The following is a 12,227-nucleotide window of genomic DNA, read 5'->3' as shown; positions in this document are numbered from 1 at the left end:
CAGATGAGGAACCTCTGAGGGAATGCAGCTGGGATTTGAACAAAACAGACTGTCTCTGGAATTTGCTATCTTAACCATTAACCTATATATCTCTTAATGTGTTTTATTTTAATTTTTTGAATGTTTATTCATTTTGAGAGAGAGAGAGAGAGAGAGAGAGAGAGAGACTGAACACGAGTGGGGGAGGGTTAGAGAGGGAGGGAGACAGAATCAGAAGCAGGCTCCAGGCTCTGAGCTGTCAGCACAGAGCCTGACGTGGGACTTGAACTCACGAACTGCCAGACCCTGACCGAGCCAAAGCTGGACATTTAACCAACTGAGCCGCCCAGGCGCCCCTCCTAATGTGTTATATAACAGTAAGCATGCATCACCTTATGTTTTTGTTCAATAAGTCTGTAAAATAAAGGGTTACAATGGTTACTTAAGTCATGCCTTTGGTGAACTGAGGCCCAGAAGGATTGAGGAATCAGCTTAAAATCACATAACTAGAACAAATCCAGTCATTTTGCATACAACTCACATTCCTTAATTCAGAGCCAGCGTGCCCTTCCCCACCATTTGCACCAGCATACGTGTGTATCATTCTTCCGAATAGAAAGATATGTGATGATTTTGCCCCGATCCACACCTGGCCACTCTTTCTCCCTGGATCCTGTCTGTGACTGAGAGCACACATTTGTGAGCTACACGCATAAACTGGACCCTTGGCCTCGTCAGCCCCCTGAACCAACGGTCTGCAGAGAAAGTGTTCCAAAACAGGAGACTAAAAAGAATCGTGTAGAAGCATAGTATGCCTTCTTTTCCTGATATTTCTATCTTGGCCGCTAATCACAAATTATAATACAACTCTAATTTCAACTAGATTCCGAGGAAACGACTCCAAGCCTTAATACATTGCCGTTATTCCACTGCTATCACAGACAGACAAAAAGCCCACCAAGTCTTACAACATCGGTAGTGGTCCAGGAATGAATACTAGCAAAGCTGGCCGTATGGGCTCTGCCCACCCCTGTGTGACAAGGAGTCACCACTAAGCTAACGCTTCTTTGCATCACACATGTTGAAAAAACTTATAGGCAAAATTGTACCTCTTTACTTCGGCTCACGTTCACCATCAGGCGCACTGATGGATGGATTCATCGCTGAGGGTAAGGAGGCAGCAGCTTGGAGCACCATGACTGGAGGGCGGGGGCTACAGGTACTTTTGCCACAAGACGCTTCTCCTTGGGCGTTGTAGATCATTTCCGCACGAGGAGCTGCCTTGGGTGGTAGGCTGATAGGACTAACACCAGGGTGGCCGTGACCGTGTGCATGTAAGTAAGTGCCTAGAGATGGATTTATTAATAGAAACAATAAGGAGGGCCAATTCAGCCACAAAAGGCCAGTTAGAAGAAGAAAACTTAGAAGAAAAATTTGGGGTCTCCAGATAGGCCCGGGTAAAGGAAGCCTTGTCCTTCGAATGAATGAAAACCAAGCTTTCTGTATCTAGGAGGCCATCCAGAGTAAAGTCACCTTTCTACAGAAAGTTAAAATGTTTGTAGCCCTAGGGAATGAACACAGGCCTCTGAATCGAGGAGAGGCATGAGATTGGAAGAATTGCTCAAATAAGTGAAAAAATGATAAGGAATGTACATCAAGCCTCCTTCTGAGCAGGGGATGATTGCACTAAACGCTATTTCTGGCTGTTAAGAAAATAAGAGCCTAAAATTACAGTCTATAAATAATAAATTTTCACAAGATAAAGAAAGCATAGGGAGGACTCTGTACAAGTTGTCTGAGGGTGCTACAGTTGGAATCAGCTGATCAAAGGGAAAAGAGAATCAGAGAATCAGCTATTCTAGAACTATGAAGGGTAGTCAGTGACTAAGATCAATGTTTCTCATTTAAAGTAAAATCTCCCTAATTTGAAACCCAAGGGACCAAAACAACAGCTTTTGAATTAACTAAGTTTCAGTTTATCCTTTTCGTTTTGAATTAAAGAACAGCAGAGAAATAGCCTTGAATTACATCTCGTTTTAAATAAGCCAATATTGAAGTAATGAAGTCTTTACATCTTATTTTAACAAGTAATTCAGATTCTCCAAAAGAATGTATGCGACTCCATTTATTCATCCATTTCTTACCTGCTGCCTAGTATGTGCCCAGGTCTTTGGTTGAGGTCACCTCACATGGTTAGCGGTTTTCATGGGACTAATTCACTTTCTGATAGAATGGGTGGACGTTTAAAGGATGGTGACTCAGTATAGCACTTGAAGCTGAAAAACATTTCTTTCTTTTTTGGACCTGAACAGCCATTGACCACAGCCATGGGAAAAGAGTTTATTCACAGGAATTAGGAACAGATTTGTGAAAAGAGTTCTGTGTTTCAGAAAGAAACGAGGTCCATTTCAGGGAACCGGTTATTTTCGTTTCCTCACCACAGACTCAGTGTGGTCTGCTAACTGATAGAAGAGTCTTACCCAAAGTCTGGCTCTTAGACAGAGACCTGAACAGTGATTTTGGCAGGTAAACTAAGGTAACTATAGAGCTTCCTAAAAGAACCACCACTAAAAATTGCCAAGGCTGGTTCAGACTGCTTACACAAGGTTTAAAGACAGGATCATACTGCCTACAGAATGTCATATGCAACATATATGCATACTTTAATTTTTTTATTGTTTTTTTATTATTATTTATTTTTGAGACAGAGAGAGACAGAGCATGAGCAGGGGAGGGGCAGAGAGAGAGAGAGAGGGAGACACAGAATCGGAAGCAGGCTCCAGGCTCTGAGCTGTCAGCACAGAGCCCAACACGGGGTTCGAACTCACAGACTGTGAGATCATGACCTGAGCTGAAATCAGACGCTTAACCGACTGAGCCACCCAGGTGCCCCATATGTGCATACTTTAATCATCATTCTGGCTTAGGAGTAAAGCATTTGGAGAGTCCTAAGTGGGTTAATTAGAAGATAAACAATAAAAACCTAGGTATCTCCAAGCCCTTTGCAGTCCAATGTGATAGCCACTAGCCCCATGTGGCATTGATCACTTGAAATGTGGCTACTCTAAAATGATAAAATACACATCAGTTTCAAAGACTTAGCATAAAAAAAGAATCTATAATATCTCAATAATTTTTATATTGTTTACAGATTGAAGTGATAACATTTTGGACATGTTGGGTTAAATAAACTATTTTATTAAAATTAATTTTACTGGGTACCTTTTACATATTGCTAATGTGGCTACTAAAAAATTTTAAATTACATGTGGTTCACATACACAGCATTCTATTGGACATGTTACCCTGGAAAATCCATGAAATATATATAGGGCACTGTTTTTTTTCTACTTGAAAGGATTCATTTTCTTGTTGCATCCACATTACAACCCAAGGACTTGGCCATTATCATTCTTCTTTTTATAGATACGAAAACTTAAGGGTTATGAAGTATGCCCTAAGTCATACAAGTAGTCGTTGGTGGAATCAGTTCTGCCTCACACCCGAATCCATGCTTTGTGTCAACGCTGTTCAAGCATCTGTCTTTAATATTCTTCTGGAGTGATCTTTTAATGAGACACGTGTGAGATGTGCCTAGGACCACTGAATAGGACTGAAACACACAATTTGTTAAACATACTTGAAACAAGTACAAACAGCACACTGGGTAGCCAGAGTGGTATGCCAGTGTTTTCTGCAAATTGTTCCTCATAGGTATTAAGGATGGACAAGAGTGGATGGAAACGTGACAAAGTAAGACAGAAAGACAGACAACTCTGTGTCCAGGCATTCCAGACATTCCCCCTGCTTACTTCATTTATTCCTCAAAGCAACTCTTAGAGATAAGATAGCCCCAGAGTGGTTAAGGGATTTGCTTAGTATCTCAAGGCTAGCTGGTCAGTAACAAAGCCAAGACAGAACTCATTTCTGATTTCTTTCCCTAGACCACAATGCTTTGGGTCCTCCTTTTGATCCATGCCCAACTTTTGGGCGGCTTGTCTACACACTGTGCTACCACCTACCCTGTTTCCATAACACATTGTAGTCCGTGACCCAAATTGACCGAGGGTAGGGTCTGCCTGAGAGAGAGAGAGAGGACACAGCCACAGCTTTCCTCGGGATGGGGCAAGATACAAGCATTAACTTTCCCTTGCCAACACCTGTGGTGTTTAGAGTTGGAAGAAAATAATAAATCTTGATGGAACACAAAGATGCGAAACAAGGTAAATAGCTCACAATGGAATTTAAGTTTCAGGGACTAGCTTGAAAATAAGAGCTAAGATATAAGGTCAAAATAGAAGAAATCAGAGGAGACAATGATATCTAGAAGTGGAGGCCTGAGGAATTCTTCAGGCAGTGGGCAGAAATCTGGTACCATATTTAATGAGGTTCCCCGGCTGACCTGAATGGACATTCAGGATACACCTAATGAAAGGTGGGTCTAAAATGAAATGGACATTGGTTCATGCTGATCCATACCATCCGTGATGGGCTGATCAGTTCTTGTAGCTGAAGTAAAACACCAGAAAGAAAGGATTTTCTATCTATGTATATAATTGTGTAACTCTGTGTTGACTATTCAGTTTTGCTATTTCATAGAGTTCCTTAACTCTAGTCACTCCAGTTCCCATTAGCAGCTTCACAGATTTCAGAAGTTATAGAAAGTTCATTGTGCCCTCATTGCTGCCCACGTTCCAAGTGCCAGTGGCTAGGCCCCACAGTTCATGTGACTTGGAGAGTCTTCCTTCCAGCCTTCTGAATCTCTGCTTGACTTCCAAGGCCACACTGTTGATCACTCTGCTGTCACATGGGGTTTGTATATAGGAGAAGGAAATAAAGCTTTGAAGATCAGTTGAGATCAAGGTGAAGAACAATGTATTTTCCAAGATAAGGAGTTTGCCATTTATCCTCAAGGCAATGGGGGGACATCAAAATTGTGTGGACAGTGAAGTGGCATCTCACAGTGTGTTTTACAATGATTCATTTCTGTTTTAGTGGATTTAGAGTTAAATGTGCCAAAACTGGAGTGCTATTAACTATAGTGTGTTCCTTTATTAAAATTCAATCCACACTGCAGTTATCATTCATGTATTACCAAACACATGGTAATTTCATTGAAAGAACAATTTTTACTCCTCTTTTAGAGGAATTTCTAAACACATGAAAGCTTTAAAGTTGTTATTGCAGGATATTAAACTAAAACTATCATGTGTCCTGTATTTTATTTAAAAAAAAAAAGACTCTATTTTAGAGTTTTAGTCTATTTAGAGTTTTGGGGTCACATGAAAATTGAGAGGAAAGTACCGAGTGTTCCCATGCTTCTCCTACCCCCACACATGCACAGCCTTCTCCTTGATCAACATCTCCCACCACAATGGTACATTTGTTACAATTCCTGAACCTACATTGATATGTCCTATATTTTCTATCAGTTGATCAAAGCACATGCTATTTGCTTCCCAAGTCAAAAAGATAATTGAAATAAGCCAATTCTAGTTTTTAAAACTTTAGCATATTCTATTTATGTAACTTTGTCTTAGACTGTGTTACTCTATACCATGTTCAAACAGTAATAAATAGGGTGGTAAGTGAAATAGAAAGTTCTAAGATTTTATGGCAGACTTTTCCCTATAAAATTTTAAAGAAATGTCAAGCACATTAAACCAGATAACCACTGAAATGTGTACATGCAAGTCTTCCAGACTTCAAAAATATAATGCTTTTAGACAGGCTTTGTTGTGTGGTTGTTCTGAATCTTCTTGGCATTTATAACAAATACCAGGCTCAAAAAAATGTCAGTTTCATTATAATAAGAGCCAACATTGACTGAGACTCTATTATGATCTAGGCATTGTTTATTCACTCATTCATTCATTCATTCATTTCACAAATATTTGCTGAGGACCTAATAGATGTTAGACCACTCTTAGCAATATTCTAAATGCCGGTTAGGTAGCACTGAATAAGACAGACAAATATCTTGACATAATGAAACTTTCACCTAGCAGAGATGGTATATTTGTGTTTGGGACTTTTTAACATATGAGGTAGTATTATATATTTTCTGCTGATGAGAATGATAGAACTAACAATAAGGAAGGAGAGAGGATAATTGTAGATGTGGGCACAATGAGTCAGTGAGAAGGGAAGGAAATAGAGCACATATACATTTTTCTGGCCTTAAAATTTATGCTCTTTCCATTCCACCATATTGTTTGCAAAAAATTATAGATGTATTTAGATATATATGTGTAACATGTATATGTAATATATATAATATATATATGTAATGCACACACACACACAAACACACACACACGTCTGTGTGTCTTCATCCTCCTTGGCATTTTACACGTATATTCGTATACATGTTCTCATATATGTATATGAGTAAAGTGCTATGCAGGATAAAAACGGAATTGTTTAGCATCTTTTTCAAGAGAGATGCTTAGTAAATTAAGCATAAATGTTTTAAATGCAAGTATAATAATTTTAAGCAGAGTTGTAGAATGGATAAATATATACTACGCATTACAGACATTTATACGCAACACATACATTGTATGTAACATATACACATTTGAGTTTATACATAACTATATGAATATATTTGCTCTTTGAAAGTTATCAAAATTTTATAGTTGTTTATGTTACCTAGAGTTGAAGATTTAGGAAAATTTCTCATTTTCTGAGTAATAAATGGCAGTACTGATCTGGATCCCTTGATACCCAGAAAGCTTTTTTGCAAGACTAAATGGGATTACCATCAATAGGCCCACAGGGTGTCCGGTTTTGAATCAAAATATAGAAACCTTATTTCCAAAATTTACATGACTGCCTTAACCTTAATCTAATTTTGCTGATATCATGGCCTCTAACAGACAGAAGTACTATAGAATGGCACATGCCTTGTACCCTATCTTTGTCATCCCAATCAGAAACCCCTGATCCCTCCGGAGGGAAAATTGACGCATGAATTCTAAACTGCTCATCACATTCACATTTTTTCAAATGTATCACAAATCAATATTTTATTCATGAAAACATTAAACATTACATTATTACCAAAACATTTTGTAGAACCTTGAAATTTATTCTCAAGCGGGGAGTTTCCTCTCGCTCTTTGCCTAAATACTGCTCTGCAACTGATGTATTTCCCGAGACCAGTGAGAGCAGCTTCATTCTCGAACAGAAACAATTTACCTGGACCGTCTGCAGACAAGGCCTGAACCCCAAGGAACTGCATTAATTGGGAACAGGCTTTGTGAGCAGACAGAGGGGCCTTGGTTTTTCACCTTCTCCCACAGGGAATTACTTTCACTGTCATTTACAGGAGCCTGGACAGAAAGGGTGGGGCTTCAAAGTGAAATACAGAGATAAATGATTTTGATCCATTCTCAATATTCCATTCTTAAATAGTCCCTGAAAACTCTTCACTCATATATAAATGATCAAACAAATGAAACAACTGAAGCCAGAGAGGAAGGCCATGTTACTGAGTCCAACTTGCTTACCCACATGTGTTTAAGTACTGCAAGAGCAGTATGTTGACGGTTATGGCCTCAAAGCGAAGGACAATATATTCAGTTTGCAATCAAATCACATTGCTATAGATTCTGATTCAGAAAATGTTCTCGTAAAGAATATTCGTTCAGTTTCACAAATTTACCCACCTGAAATTTGCTCTAGTAGTACACTAACTTAGCTTTTAGATCCAGGAAAAAATACGACGGAAGACAGTATCCTCGGCTTATTTATTCTCTAGGAAAGAGGATAGTTTTATATACTTTACTCTCAATTTATGGAAGACAGACAATTCAACATGTTTATTTTTTTTTTTCAAGTATAAAACACTGGAGGTGTATTTTACTTAGTGTGTGCACTAAGAAGCGACTCTTCCTAAAACGTGAGTACCACATGACCAGATCCTTGGAGGTAATATATCATGCCTGGATCTGAGTGGAAAATTTGGAAGATAATTATTAAGGTTAAAAGATCTAAAAATTGAGGGGCGCCTGGGTGGCTCAGTCGGTTAAGCGTCCGACTTCGGCTCAGGTCACGATCTCCCGGTCCTTGAGTTCGAGCCCCGCGTCGGGCTCTGGGCTGTTGGCTCAGAGCCTGGAGCCTGCTTCCGATTCTGTGTCTCCCTCTCTCTCTGCCCCTCCCCCGTTCATGCTCTGTCTCTCTCTGTCTCAAAAATAAATAAACTTAAAAAAAAAAACATTAAAAAGATCTAAAAATTGAGAGGTGAAGGATTCTGCCAACTTCAGGGCTGTCACAAATAGACTTTCCCTGTAGCTGACACAGAGAGAGAGTATTAGGTTACAGGAAAATTTGCTCTGAAAAGCTGTTAAGGCAACTTCAGCTTATTGTGGCATTACAGTATAATGCTGTGCAAGAGAAATACAATGCAAATCATAAATGTGAGTCACACATATAATTTTAAATGTTCAAGAAACCGTTTCTAAAAGGAAGATACAATTAATTTTTAGTAAGATCTTTTAACCTGGGCCCCTGGGTGGCTCAATCGGTTAAGCAGCCGACTTCAGCTCAGGTCCTGGCCACACGTTTCATGAGTTTAAGCCCTGCGTCAGGCTCTGTGCTGATCCACTTTGGATCCTCTGTCCCCCCTCTTTGTGTGCCCCACCCCATCTCTCTCTCTCTCTCTGTCTCTCAAAAATTAATAAACATTTATATATATAAATAAATAAATAAATAAAATCTTTTAACCCAATATATCTAAAATATATTTTTTATTGTTTATTTTTGTGAAAGAGAGCACAAGCAGGGGAGGGGCAGCGAGAGATGGAGACACAGAATCCGAAGCAGGCTCCAGGCTCGGAGCTGTCGGCACAGAGCCCTCCGAGGGGCTCAAACTCATAAGCCATGAGATCATGACCTGAGCTGAAGTTGGACGCTTAACCTACTGAGCCCCTAATATATCTAAAATATTATCATTTGAACATATAATCAATAAGACATTATTGAAATATTTGCATACATTTTTTCATATTAAGTCTTCAAAATACATTAGGTACTTACACTAACGTCTCAATTGGACTAACAACCTTTAAAGGGCTTAGTAGCCACACGTGGCCAGTGGCTATCAGTACAGACAGCGACTTGAGAGCGGGAACACACACGAAGACTTTCTTATTTTGTTCTTAGCTCTTTTTCTTCTTTCCTTCTTTTCTTTCCTTCCTTTTCTTTTTCTCCTGTCCCCTGTTTCTCTTCCTTTCTCTCTCTCTCCTTCCGAGTCTGTGCATGCTATGTACTGAGAATACTATAGAGCAATATAGGCCCGAGCCTTAAATTCTGAAAACATTGCCTCCTTTCAAAAAAAAAAAATTAAAAGCACTATTTAAAGATACATAAAATAGGGGCTCCTGGATGGCTCAATGGGTTGAGTGTCCCACTTCGGCTCAGGTCATGATCTCACGGTTTGTGAGTTCAAGCCCCGCATCAGGCTCTGTGCTGACAGCTCAGAGCTCAGAACCTGGATCCTGCTTCAGATTCTGTGTCTTCCTCCCCTCCCCCCACTCGTGCTCTGTCTCTTTCTCTCTCAAAAATAAACATTAAAAAACATGAAAAAGTAAAGATACATAAAATAGTATATACTAGTTTAAATTCAGCCACAAATATGGCTACAAGTTTTCTGGCAGCTGAAAGCGACAAGCATTACCAGTTACACAATTCACAGTGTATATGATCCAGAGTCACTAAGATAAACTCAAACCAGTTTCTGCAGAGGAGAATTACTCTCCTCTGACTTTATAAATCTAAAGTCTTATAAATAAGCAAAACTATGAACACAACATGGTAGACTGTTCTATAAAGGGTGCATGCAGTGCTTTTCCAGAATCACTTGAAGATCTCCAGCTCTATAACATGCAAGAAAACAGAAGTCTATCATTCAGTACTCCCTGATGACCTCATACAATACCCGGAAAAACACTTGACCTTTGTAAACTGACTTGGATCCTGGAAAAAAATTGTTTAACGAAACTGTTAGTATTGTCTTATTATTACATACATTTTATTCAATTCAAATTCCTGAACAGGTGGCAGGCCTTCTTTTTCATAGATACAAAAGCAATGAGACTCTAACCTAGAAAGACAACAGCAATATCACAGAGCTAAAACCAAGACTTGTGAACAGAAGATCATGCAAATCCATTAAAAACTTAATACAAAAGATACATGCTGTGTTTTTTATCATAAATAAATACATATAGAGAACAAATTTCACTTACATATCACTATGCCCATAAAGTATGAAGAGCTCACAAAAAGGGAAGTGCCTTGGATTGAGGTTCTTTAAGAACTGAAATTCATTTATTTTTTTACGTGACACAAAGGGGGAGATTCATGTGGACTTACCTGTAAAAAGCACTGAAGATATTTTTTTGCCACATCATTTATTTATGCTAGAGGAGTAGCATTTTAAATAGAATATTTAAATTTCCAAACAAATCGTGTTAGCATCTACACCTCTAATCGGCTAGCTGGGGCTACCATGCAACTGCCTCAGGATGCAGAGCTACCTGGGATCAGGACTGTGCTTCCCTTTGATATGGAAGGGTCTCAAATAGGTAATCCCCTCATTGTCTCAAGAGACACAACCTTAAGATTTCAATAAATCCTAAGGTGCACGAAATGGGGCCAGTCGCATCAGCTCCCCTGCCATCCTTTCTTCCTTCAAACACACACACTAGATAATGGTTTACTGTACGTTGACTCTAGCTCCATCTGAAGCCGAGAGGGCCAAGAGCAAAGAATTCGGTGCATTTATATGGTTTTTTAAGAAGGATATTGATATCATGCTACCGTTATGTTCACCAGAGGACGCAACTAAATTATCAAGGGTCCCTCAAGGCTAAATGAAATGGTTAAAGATGTATTTATTGATTTCTAAAGAAATATTACCAAGGCACTGCATAGTAACTCACCACTCTCATGACTGAAAGGGTCTTGGCTCTCTCTAAAGAGGAGACAGAACTCCAGAATACACAATAATGTTAAAACTATTGCATGTTGTGTTGTGAAACATACCCGAATCGGGGAGGGCAGAGAAAAATCATTCGTGCAGACATTTAACTTGAACCAATTCTATTCTTTATCTTTTCTTGTATTGTTGTTCTCTTATTTATTTCTTGTAAAGCAAAAATTGTAATTAATTACTTTGAACTCCAGTGTGGGGCTGTAATCACAACCCATCAACTTAGGTTGACATACAATGCATTTACGCACTGAAAGCTTTCTAAAAATACGTGCAGGATGGGGATATAGAAACTTGTATACATAGGAAAACCATCACGCCCCCGTTGGGGAATTTGAATTTTTTTCTCAAATAAGAGGAACATGTGCAATGACACATGTTTTTTTCTTTTTAGTTGACAATTGTCTCCCTTTTCTGTAGATCCTAATGGTGAAATAATGGATCCTGCCAACCATTATGAGCTTCAACCCATCTGGGGACCCATAACTTTTATTGTGGTCCATTATCTGGCCATTAGAGGCCACAAGTGTCCTCAGCACAACTGTGTAACATTTTGCTGAGGAAAAGGTGTGGAAACTGTGGAGGCAGCAGGTTTTTCTAGTATCTAAACCATGGAAACTCCAAAACCTCCTATATTGAGACCATTCATTTTCCTTATGCTGAAATTTTTATAGTGTATGCCTCTTGGATAAAGTTTCCTTATCTAGCCCTGCCAGGAAACCAAATATTCCACCAAGTACTGGTGTGAAACACCCTTGCTTTCTTTTCCTAGGAGCGAGCAGTCCTGATTCTAAGACGGTGTGTTATAGCTATTTAGCTTAGAAAACCAATATGCTCTGACCGTAGAGAATATTTACTCCACCTATCATACTATAGGTGAAGAAGTGACAAAGGGGATGCCTGGGGATTCTCAAGAGCGTCACCAACTTCACATGGTCTGCGTAAAATAGTCTGCCTACCGCACTGGTAAGAGAAACACAAGCCACACGAAGTGAAGCCTCCTGTCTGTGTGAGTTTCCTTACCGAAAGAAAACAAGTACATCATTTTCGCTACTGCTCCCTTTGTTAGCTACTGGCCAGCTCTTTGGTACACCCACTGATCACCAACGTCATCATTACTTTCTATTTGTGTCACCCTTTTGATCACAGACCGCACACTCCGATGAACTTACAAACAAGCGTAGTTCAAGATGTTGCGTGCGTTTGTTGCCAAGTGTGGCCCATCTTTCATCCAGAGGGCAGGGAGGCC

At 39.4% G+C, this 12,227-nt stretch overlaps 1 long non-coding RNA gene across 1 annotated transcript; it reads left to right on the top strand.

Annotated features, from left to right (window-relative positions):
* Positions 1-4,686: 4,686 nt before the first annotated feature.
* LOC131496426 (uncharacterized) lies at positions 4,687-10,176 on the top strand. Its single transcript, XR_009254490.1, has 3 exons — positions 4,687-4,842; positions 7,824-7,885; positions 10,064-10,176. It is a non-coding gene; the product is annotated as an uncharacterized LOC131496426 (long non-coding RNA).
* The last annotated feature ends 2,051 nt before the right edge of the window (positions 10,177-12,227 follow it).

This window comes from Neofelis nebulosa, chromosome 1 (genome assembly GCF_028018385.1).
Source record: "Neofelis nebulosa isolate mNeoNeb1 chromosome 1, mNeoNeb1.pri, whole genome shotgun sequence".
Lineage (NCBI taxonomy): Eukaryota > Metazoa > Chordata > Mammalia > Carnivora > Felidae > Neofelis > Neofelis nebulosa.
This window is presented reverse-complemented; position numbering and strand designations above follow the sequence as displayed.